This window comes from Euprymna scolopes, chromosome 27 (assembly GCF_053919585.1).
Source record: "Euprymna scolopes isolate OS-2025 chromosome 27, ASM5391958v1, whole genome shotgun sequence".
Classification (NCBI taxonomy): domain Eukaryota; kingdom Metazoa; phylum Mollusca; class Cephalopoda; order Sepiida; family Sepiolidae; genus Euprymna; species Euprymna scolopes.
In genome coordinates this window covers 43,455,575-43,467,749 of record NC_136508.1, presented here as the reverse complement: position 1 = coordinate 43,467,749, position 12,175 = coordinate 43,455,575, and the positions used below count along the sequence as shown (strand labels likewise).

General features: G+C 36.5%; 1 protein-coding gene across 2 annotated transcripts in view; it reads right to left on the bottom strand.

The window, feature by feature from the left end:
• LOC145248840 (heat shock factor 2-binding protein-like) overlaps positions 1 to 12,175 on the bottom strand; it is a 592,183-nt gene that overhangs the window by 232,303 nt on the left and 347,705 nt on the right. The window lies entirely within an intron of this gene.

Here is a 12,175-nt window from a genome sequence, read left to right as displayed (position 1 = left end):
ATTAATGTTTTTCATATTTATTTTAGAAATTATCTTGTTCGTGAAAAAATCTTGCCCTGCTCAGGGACTTCAAGGTGTCCTGAAGTGTGTGAAATCCTGTAGTAGAATATATATATATATGTATGTATAAAGTACTTGGTAAAATTAAATTGTAAAGTTACATTCTTATGGAGGTTGAAGTTTCAATCCTCAGTGCGGGTAACACAAAATATAATTGTGAATAATATGGCTGCCAGTAGGAGAGCATACTATGCCTCGTGGATTAAATGAAGAGTGACATTTGAAATTCCATGCAAATTCATGAGGTTGACAGAAAGATTCTGAGTTCGACAAAATACACGTGAAGAAGGTCGGAGGTTACATGGACCGAAACTTTGTGAAAATAACATTCAAGATCGGAACAGTAGTCCGAAGAATCCAAATACTACGTCTATTCTCTTACTCGTAAAGTGTTTGCGTATTTTTAGCTCAACTGGTAAGCTCATTCAGTTTGTGTAACGGAATCTTTGTAGAATGGAAGCAAGAGTATTAGAAGATCGTTCTCAAGATGAATGACTTTTGACTGGCGAAATGCAAAACACAAGGGAAACTAGAAAAACTTAGGACATGAAACCAATTAAAACCAAATGTTTCCGAATAGATTAGCAGAAAACAGTTACAAGTTAGCTCGGGAGGTCATATGATACTCTCGCATGCATACAAACATACTCTTTTCAAATAAATCTCATCTGGAAATATGGAAATACATTTATAGTACGACAACTTAATGAATTTATCAAGAATTATTTTTTTGTGTGTGTGTGTGTGTATGTGGTAATTTATTATCAAGCTCAGATATAACGGTTTATTTAACAGGAACCGATCCGTTCTAAAGACATGTTTGTGATTATGCAGTTTAGTTAACAAGAAAAAAAAAAAATGGAAAAAAAAAAAGAAAAAAAAAGCAATTAATTGTTAATTTATTTTTCTATTAATGTATCTAATTTTAACATGTATTAACTGAAATTTCTTTTTTTTTTTTTTTTTAAATTATCATTTCACCCCAAACAAGGTTCAGAGCCACTTCGTTGTGAGGGGCTACTATTTGGGACTAGATTTGCAGGGATACTATTTAGGGAGTTGGGCAGCGAGATGTCTGTTCATATTACACTTGAATTTCTGCATGGCAATACAGTCAGGGAAACGGGGCCCAGTAGGGAATTCCAATGTGCAGCAGTCTGAGGGAAAAAGCTATTCGAGTAGGAGGCTTTATGGCATCTAGGAATCTGTACAGTATAGGGGTGGGATTTTGCTGCTTGTCGGGTTTGTGGAGGGTATTGTCGTTGGAGTTTGTCAGAGCACTTGACATTGAAATACTTGTGAAACAGACAAGGATGCCACATTTCGGCTGTAAGATTTATTATATATGCATTTGTTAACGATACTTTTACTCAGCCAATTCAATTAGTTAACAAGAAAAAAAAAAAAATGGAAAAAAAAAAGAAAAAAAAAGCAATTAATTGTTAATTTATTTTTCTATTAATGTATCTAATTTTAACATGTATTAACTGAAATTTCTTTTTTTTTTTTTTTTTTTTTAAATTATCATTTCACCCCAAACAAGGTTCAGAGCCACTTCGTTGTGAGGGGCTACTATTTGGGACTAGATTTGCAGGGATACTATTTAGGGAGTTGGGCAGCGAGATGTCTGTTCATATTACACTTGAATTTCTGCATGGCAATACAGTCAGGGAAACGGGGCCCAGTAGGGAATTCCAATGTGCAGCAGTCTGAGGGAAAAAGCTATTCGAGTAGGAGGCTTTATGGCATCTAGGAATCTGTACAGTATAGGGGTGGGATTTTGCTGCTTGTCGGGTTTGTGGAGGGTATTGTCGTTGGAGTTTGTCAGAGCACTTGACATTGAGATACTTGTGAAACAGACAAGGATGCCACATTTCGGCTGTAAGATTTATTATATATGCATTTGTTAACGATACTTTTACTCAGCCAATTCACATGGTTTCCAAGATGGACGATAACTTTGCTGGGACTTGCACATATATTTCAAACTTTAAAAAAATATTAAAAATAAAAAAGCTTAAACTAATCTGATTGATAACCACCCTCAGAATCAGATCTATGTAGCTATTAATTTTTTGGGTTTGTATTACTGTACACAGATTCGAAAAAGTTATCAAAAAACAAACATATAACAAATAAATGTTATCAAAGGCAAGATAAGTTACTTTTCTACCAAACTGGATATATTTTTCGTATTTTTATTCAATGTAACATGTTTATTCAGCTCGAAAAACATAGTGATTACCGATGTATTGGAAAATTCAAGATGGCGCCTGACTCTCTTTAACACGGTAAGTTTGGGAAAAGGTGTTATAAATAAAAAACTAGACAAAATACTGTTAAAAACTCGCTCAATATATGTTACCGTGACAATCATTGACATATATTCGGCGGGTTTTTACAGCATTTTGTTTAGTTTTTTATTTATAACACCTTTTCCCAAACTTACCATGTTAAAGAGAAAGTCAGGCGCTATCTTGAATTTTTCAATACATCGGTAAACACTATGTTTTTCGAGCTGAATAAACATGTTATATTGAAATTGATAACATTTATTTGTTATATATTTGTTTTTGGCAACTTTTTCGAATCTGTGTACAGTAATACAAACCCAATTTTTATTTTCATTATCTAAAATTCAAAATTTGTTAACTAATCTGCACTTTTTCTCTATCAAAGAATGTTCCAATTTTTATCCTAATAAAAACGATTTTGTTGGTTATTGCTACTTCAAATAGAATAGATATGCAGTAAATTGATTTGTTTTATTGCAAAAAAAAAAATAAAAATAAAAATAAAAACAAGATATAAATAATGGAAAAATTATAGATGTAGATTAACACTGATAAATCACCTTCCAAAAATAAGATCCTACCTCTTTTTAGGTGAAGACCTTGAAAAACTTGGCAGAAAGAAAAAAACCTTGTTTTATTTTAAAATTTAGAACAGGAGATCAGATTTGTATGTAAATTTAATGATCATCATTTGTGGGCCATTCTCAGGATGTTGACTAAAATTTTTACCACTAACCATAAGACTGACTGGCAAGGTTATAAAATCATTCGTTTTTATGCGGGACTCACTCATGCACAAGATACAAACTCTTCCAAACTGTATAAATAAACAGAGAGGTGTTGACTCTCATAGTATATGGGCACTTTGTAGTATACCATATTAGCATTAAGTGCTACGACTGCTGTTCTCTGTATATCGTGTTTTGTTCTCAATACAAATACCTTTCTCTTAGCGACCCTTCCGGACAACAGAAAAAAATAGATCCCTTCACACAAAAAAAATAAATAAATGCACAGAATTTATCCCCCAGAGCAAAATAAAAAAATTTTTGTTAACTGCTCTAAAGTGCTAAAATGTCCCAGAAATAAGACTCCATTTTACATTAAATTTATGTGTGAAGTTAATCTTCCACTGTAAATTCTTAAATATTGTTGCTTCTTTTTTTTTTGTCTTTCAGGGTGTTCATAAAAACAATTTTATTTTTTAGTACAAAGGAGTAATTTAGTAGTAACCAAACAAAAACCCATCCAATTCAAATGTAAACAATTTGCGGTACTACAAAGGTGCACAATGACGCTAAAAAAATTTGCGGGACTACAAAGGTGCATAAATGTCGCTAAAAAGGGGGCTAACGCATTTCTGCTGAACCTCACGAGATCGTACCTCCAAGTACAAATCCACAATATACTGTAACCATACAAGACTGTAAGGATAGATGGAAAGATGTAGCCTGACACGTCTAAGGTTTGGACTGAACTTGACTCCCTTTAAAGGCCATCATTAGCAGTGTGGTATCACAAGATGATGCCATGGGCAGTGCAAAATTGGCTTACATCGATGATATCCTTGACAATGAAGATGTTGTGCTCATGTCTTATGTCAGGGAACATTTGATTCAGTTTGGACTCTAATGTAAGGATCTAGAGTGGTTGGAGAATGGCACATGCATGCTGAGATTAATGGTCTGGAGGGAGCATTGTGTTCTATACTGGAGTGAGGAGACATGGTCCCAGACCTTTGCATCATCATCACACGAGAAACCGTATCCTCCTTCTGTGGAATCCTTGTTGGGCACCCCCATTGCGGGTGTGGTTTCATGTAGCATGCGGACTAATCAAGAGAAGAGCTAGTTAGATCAAGAACGGCTGGGATGACAAGGTGACAGACTCTGGTATATTTTTTTGAAGACAAGGCATGAAGCCTCTTGATGTAAGGAGCCAACAAGAATAAGATGATTATTACAAGGACAGGATATGCCTATTGACCTTAGTCTTAAAAAGGCCAAGGCTGTAGATAGAAAACAGTGAGCAGGAAGAGAGTTCTTGCAGTTGTCAAACGAGTTGGAACAAATGAAGCAGGGAATAAATCATACAATTCTGAGGAACACATGTCATAATATTAGTTATAGAAAAGATTGAGACTAGCAACATCACGTGTGTAAGAGAAAGGCTACAGAAAAAAAAAAAAGGTGGGGGCCAATCAAATTGCAGATACGTTTCTACAATTTATCAAGAACCTTCAAATGGGACACAGATTCACCATCCCAAATATGACATATCATTTGTAGAGATAGAGAATAGCCTCAGGTGTGCAAGATATGATATGTGAGACAGTAAGAGTAACTCAACTGGTGGGAAACTGAATGGATTCGTTGATATCAGCTCAGTAGCAAGCAGGATGACATGTTACAACTTTAGAACAAAACCTATCTGGACACTGTGTTGAAAGGCATTAACTTGGCTCTCCAGTGGCGGGACAAGTTACAGCACATAAAGCCGGACTCTGTATGTGAACAACTGGGTGTTGGACACTCACCAAGAAAGTGCAAGTTCATACAAAGGCAGTCAGCGAGATGGTCATTAGCAGAATATCAAGCACAATCAAGGAATATGTAAAGGGCATGAGTTAGCAGTGGATGTGATGCTGGTTGCGTCAATTCAAAACATAACCAACCAATCTCTGCACATGCCACAGTGCTGGTAAGGAGACCAGAGCTCCTGATCAAGCTGAGCTAAATATGACCCTGGTATTCACAAAAGCAGTGGACACCCAGAAGTTCGACAACTTAATCTACTGGAATAGTTTTCACAGCAACAACAAAAGCAAACAGTTAAATGCTCTACATGCGTGCATGGAGTGCTAATTGATAGATCCAGCACCAGTCCAATGGGAGAAGGGATAACTAGAGATGAGGTCGCCAAACTAATCAAGAACCTTGATTCCAGTAAAGCAACTGGCCCTGACGGCATTCCAGTTATAGTGTTGAAAAAGCTTCAACCAGAACTTGCTCCCATACTTACAAAACTGTTTAAGCATTGTCTTAAGGATAAGTGCTTTCCAACACCCTGGAAAACCTCATCAGTATGCCTTGTATTTAAGAATTCAGGTGATAAGTCATCTCCCTCTCAGTACAGACCAATAAGTCTCCTGTGTGTCATGAGTAAGCTGTTGGAATCCATATTAAATAGAGAAGTAGTCAACAACCTCAGCAGAAATAAACTTCTTACTGACACGCAATATGATTTCTATTCTGCTAGATCTACAGCAGATGTGCTAACACTTATATCTCATAGGATTAGTGAATCTGTTGACAAAGGCTTTCTTTCTAGGGCAATTGCTCTTAACATATCAAAGGCCTTCGATAAGGTATGGCATAAAGGCCTACTTCACAAGATTTCCAGCTACGGTATAACTGAAAATGTTTTCTCAATCATTGAATCATTTCTCTCTGATAGGATCATGAGAGTAGTGGTTGATGGGCAGAAATCAGAGGCCCACAGTATTAATGCTGGAGTCCCTCAGGGATCCATCCTGGGTCCAACTCTCTTCCTGATCTACATCAATGATCTCCCAAAACACATACTTGAATCATTCGTTGACATCTATGCTGATGACACGACCATCTATGGCAACACATCAAAGGTCGTAAATGATAAAGTTCTCTCTGATTCTTTGATCTTGAGCACGTAGTACAGTGGGGGAAGAGGTGGCTGGTTACTTTTAATGCATCTAAAACCAAACTCCTATCTTTACATCAACACTCTGGTCCCCATCTGGCATCAATTGAAATGGATAGCTCTCTTCTAGGGGAGGCTCCATGTTTTGATAAACTTCTGGGTTTGACCTTTACTCCTGACCTGAAACGGGACACGTACATCAAGTCTGTTGCCAAGGTCACTGGGAAAATGGTTGGATCCTTCTACCGCTCCAGAAGATATCTCACTACTGATGCAATCCTCTATCTATATAAAAGCCAAGTATGTCCAAAGACGGAGAACTGCTGCTACATCTGGACAGGAGCTGCTAAAAACAGCCTATCCTGCCTTGACAGAGTGCAAAATAGATTTGTGGCTTAGTGGGGGATGCCCTTTTCTCTTCCCTGCAACCTCTCTCCCACAGAAGAGACATTGCAAGCCTGTCTTTGTTTTATCGTTATTTTCATGGCAAGTGCTCGTCTGAGCTCCAAATCTCTGGTCCCCCCCCCTCGCCAATCTTTCATGATAAACACCCGTCTAGCTGAAACCACTGTCAGTAATTTTCCCCACTCTTTATCTGTGCCTAAATCAAAATGTAGATTCCATGAACAAAGCTTCTTTCTTAGAAGTGCACGCTTGTGGAACTCAATCGCTTGCCTGTTTCCCACCTGACTACAACTTTGATGCTTTCAAGTCCAACATAAACAAATTCCTGATGAACTGCCCTCTTAAGTAAGACACTTTATCAAATCTCCAATACTAACGATTACTACGACACTATCCCATTGATTACTGTACACGCAATAACCCTTATCCCCGAGTGGCTTCCAGGACTTGATAAGTGGTGACCTCCATGTAAAAAAAAAAAGATGAGCAGCAACTAATAGAGATTGGAGATGGACATGTGCTCATTACTATGCTTGCCATTTCCTAACGTTCAGAGATTGTGGCTGAACGTGGTTTTCAATGTGGAGTCAGTCTATTATATAAAAGGCAGTTGTCGATGTGTGTATGTCAAGCTAAATGTAAAAAAGTACAAAACAAACACCCACAAAGTTGATATATTTTTGATCTACCTTGCTCTAGACAAGAGGTTTCCTAACCTTTTTCAGCAAACGCCCCCTAGACCACTTGGATACTTACTACCGCCTCCTCCCTACACGCATCCTCACACGCATGTTAATAGTAGTGGCAGTACATAATTAAATTGAAAATAAATAAATGAATATTCACATAGTTTGTTCAACAAAATTCTACTCTCAAATGGGAACAGTAACATCAATAGATTAAATGGGTCAATTAATATATGATACCAATAATCAATAAAATAAAAATAATAATCACAGGAATCACCAATCAATGTGCAGATTGTTGTTGATCAGTATGAAGAGAAACACGTATTAATATTACTAGAAGCTCTCAGTCTTTCACCCCCTCCCCTCCCCATCAAGGGACCCCCTATACAATAAATTTTGTCACCGCCTACCTGAAGTCTTGTGGGCAGTACGAACCCCATTGGGAAACTCTGCTCTAGATGAATATCTACAATTTAAAAAAAAATTCAATTATTCATTCTTGGGGGGGGGGGGATCAACTGAATCAGATTTCGTCAATGAAGAGGGTGGGCATCATTTTGGGGGCATTTTGAAATAAAATCCTGACTCATTTTCGGGAAATCTATTATCCAAAAGAGCTTTGTCTGTGTGTACATCCAAAGAGAAGTATTTTAATGGTGAATGCTCCAACGAACTGCAAGCACTTGTACCCTCTCAACATAAATACCCCCGACAAACCCGACAAGCAGCTAAATCCCACCCCTACACAGTAGAGATCCCTAGATGTAAGAGAGCTTTCTACTCCAGTAGTTTTTTCCCCAGAACTGCTAGACTTTGGAACTCACTTCCGATTCCTTGCTTCCCTAACTGTACTGACATGCAGAAGTTCAAGCGTAATGAGAACAGACATCTTGCTGCCCAACTCCCTACATAGTGCCTCTGTAGATTATGTCCCTGATAGTCACCCCCTACATCAAAGTAACAATGTGCTTTGTTTGTGGTGAAAATGTAATAAAAAATAAAAAAATGAGCTAGGCAGATTAAAAAAAAATGGCTTGGAAAGCAGATGAGGAAAATGGGGTAGGGGGAAAAGAAATAAAGAAAGGGAGATAGACGATATATATATATATATATAGAGAGAGATAAATGTTTTAATAGAAATATGTTACACGGCTGTCCCGGGCAACGCCAGATAACACTGCTCGATAGTTATAAAAACAATTCACTTCACTAATCGTTCTTCATCCCTGTCATGTCTTGCATCTTTCCACTGACAACCTATACATCTCATCAACCCTTATCCTCGAGTAGTTTTTTAGCCTTGATAAATGACGACGTATTAGCTAAAATAAATAAATAATTTCAGCACTTAATTTGTTTTATCATCATTTCTGTCAGTAACAATCACAAACCTCATAAATATCTGAGACCTGGTTAAGTGATCCTTTTCTTGCAATTTGTTTCGCTTTGTTTGCCAAAGTCAGCATAAACACACACACAAAGAAAAAAAAAGAACTTTGGTCGGGTACGTATATCTGTTGGATTAAGTGTTGTTTACCGAAGCTTGTAAATCACTTGGCGAATATATTTAGAAGGCGTCATCAATGGAGTTCGTTTACTGTTTTTTTTTTTTTTGTTTTTTCATTTGAAATTCGAGTCCATCTTTACTTGCATCTGAATTGTCTTCTTGCGCATTGCCTGCTGCTTTTTTTTTTTTTTCTGTCCACATGCCAAAACGCTCTTCTCTTTTATTTAACCCCTCCCCTCCATTATTCAACCTTTGCCTTCGTTCTTTTTTTACAAACACAACAGGTGGTAAAGAGAATAGGGGATTTTTGACAATTGGAGGTGTATTTGATGATGATGATGATGATGATGATGATGATCTTTAGTTTATCCAGACAATAAACATTTGCACCTGTTTTACGGAATTCCTCACAGACTCCGCTTATTTCTCAGACTGCTGTACTCTTATGACATCAATTTATCGTTTGCTATTTAAAAAATACTAGCCTGGCTGTCCGGCGTTGCCCAAGTGTTTGGAGGTGTGTGTTGAGCATGAAAAAAAAAAAAAAAAAAAAAAAAATGGTAGTAGGCAGGCTCGAACCTGTACCGCAAAGAAGGAAAAGAAAGTGGAAAAAAAAACAAAAAAAAACAAAAAAGAGTGACGTCTTAGCTGTTGCATGATCGCTAAACCAGAAGTGGCGAAAGTTTAAATAAAGGCTAGTCAATCAAAAAAAAAGGGGGGGGTGACTTAAAAATATCGGCGAAAAAAGCGACCCCCCTCCCTGCAGAAAAGTGCCCAGTTGAAGGTGAGAAATTAATGTTGTTAGCCAATTTTTCGATGTGTCCTCCGAAAGGTCGAGCTTCAAAACGATACTGATCTCGTAAAAATCCGTCACCTCTGTCGAAAGTTTTAGGCAGACAGTGCATGAACAAAAAAAAAATGATGCCAGTGTAATACAATAAAGTGATGCAAAAGACTCAGAATTCCCAACCTCACTTCTCGTTATATCAACTTCCCAAACCCCAAGCAGAGAAACAAAAACTGAATGTCTAATCACTTTGATGGCCATATCCAATCTTTGATGTTGTAGTGTATCCACCCTACGGATAATAATCAACACTTCCACTTACTATACTACAACAACATCAGAGATTGGATATGACCATCAAAGTGACTAGATATTCTGTTTTTGTTTCTCCAGCTTTAACTGATTTTGTTTTATTATTGAATTAGTTCGGAATTATTTTGGAGATGAGTAAATTGCATAATTTTTTTATTTAATTATTTTTGGACTATTATCCTCACCTTCTAGTTGTTGCTTTCACAATGTTTCGCCCAATTATTCCTCTGACCTTCGTCAGGTTAACCACGGCGGGATAGGAATGTCGATTCTTCCAACTACATCCACAGCAATTGCTGCCTTCAATAGCTGTTGTAATCTTACCATGGTTTGGTCAACTAACCCTCTGAACAGCTTTGGGTGGGATCGAAACCGCTACCTCTGGCTTCACGCTCACCTGGGATCATAGATATTCCGCATTTTTATTCATTGCACCACGGGCCCCAAAAGGTGATTTTGATTTTGTTTTGTTCATTCAAAATATTTTTGTACTAATCAAAAAGAAGTAACTCTGTATAGATGAATACAGAGTTATAATTATATTTTTTTTTAGATGACAGCCATTTGAAAATAATTCCAATCCAGACAAAGTATTTAATGGAAGGAATTATATCGAATTACATTTTATTCTTAATAACATCCTACAACAAGCCACAAGAAAAACTGACAGACGAGAATCATATATCAGTTTTTGTAGGCAGAAAATTATCAATGACAGAAAGAATAGAGAGACTGACTTAACTTTATCTTTGGTTAACAACTAGCAGGGTTATTCAGCATTGTCCGAGGCAAAAAGTGAAACATTTTCTGTTATTAATAAAACCATTCTACCTCTCTCTAGACACCATGATCTTTCTTTGTCGTCCTCTCCCCAATCCTGTTTTTCTCCTCCACCCAGCAAAGCTAAACATTAAGGGAGGTTGATTTTGGAATTATAACTTTGTTTTTTTGCAGAGAAAGTTAAATAAAGATTAACACAAAATATTTATTTTCAAAACCGTCATTTTTTGAGCAAATGAATTTAAACATTAAAAAAAAATTCAATATGCTAACTTTATGCTGTTATTTCTGTCAAGTTACCAAGTATAACAATTATATGGAGAATTCTCACCCAATTTTTAAATACATTTGCTCTTTCACAATTAATGGCAAATGATATTTTAGGTATTTGGAAGATAGTGAATCTACATTTGCCCCTATTAATTGAATTGTGGATTGTGAATAAATTGCTGAATACATGCTTTAAAAAAAAAAAAAAAAAAGCTACAAAAATAAATATAAAATTGTTGCTAAAAAGGTTTTGGTCGAAAAGCTTGATAAATTGACATTTCATCTTGTTCGTGTTGGTTGCCAATTGCAAGTTGTAGCGACAAAATGTCAAATGCAGAAAAGAAAATTGTCAGGGAAAGCACAGTCTGTACAGAAGGTAATTTTATTTTATCTTATTTTCTCGTTTTTATTTTCTGTTTAATGGCGATATCATACACATCTTAAATAAACTTCTATTTTACGTAAACGAATGAGAAATAAAAACTAGCAATTTTCATGTGAAACAAGTGAAGCATGCATGGTCCCCCGTGAGCGCACAGTGAACGAGGCATAAAAAAATGACTAAGTTCAGCCTGCCCCCCCCCCACCATTTAGCCCAAAAAGTCCCTAGAGGACGTCAAATCCTGGTAAAAATGAACAAAAGGTGCAGTTTTAGGCCTTAATATATATAAATTTAAGTTCTGCACCATGCAAAAAAAGAAATGACTAAGCCCCCCCCCCCATTTAGCCTCAAAAGTCCCCAAGACCTTAACATATTTAAATTTGAGTTCAGCACCATGTAAAACTGCTAAAAAGACATACAGAAAATTTTGGACAAATTTGGTAAAATAGTCCCAAAAATGGAGTGTTTTTATTAGCCCTACAAGAGCCCCTGGAGCACACCCAAGCGTTATCCCAAAGTATAGACAAACAAAATTATATAGAAATCAGTTAGTTACTACTTTTCAGAAAGTTTTATAAAAATCCAAGGCGTCAATTATTTTTTTTAATAAGCACAAAAGTGTCAATTTTAGTCATTTTAACCTGAAAGGCACCCCTTGGAAGGGGGGGGGGCATAGTTTTCCCGGAAAATCCATTCTACTACTTTTTTTTACTCATATCATGCTTAATGTTTGTGCAAAATTTCAAAAAATTCCAAGGCGCAGTTATTGAGAAACGTGCGGACAGACGAGCAGACAAGAGTAAATTTACACGTTTACGAAAAAACATCGAATTCCACATCGTAACCTAAAAAACAAAAAAAAACCTATCCAAGGGCCACCGTATGCTGAGGTTCTACTGTATTTTAATTTCATTATGAGAAAAGTAAAAGCCGTGTTCATTTGTTGAATTCAATTAAATAAATTTATGCCCCTTTTCTTTTTCAGAACGAGTGAAAAAAGCGTTTCAAAAA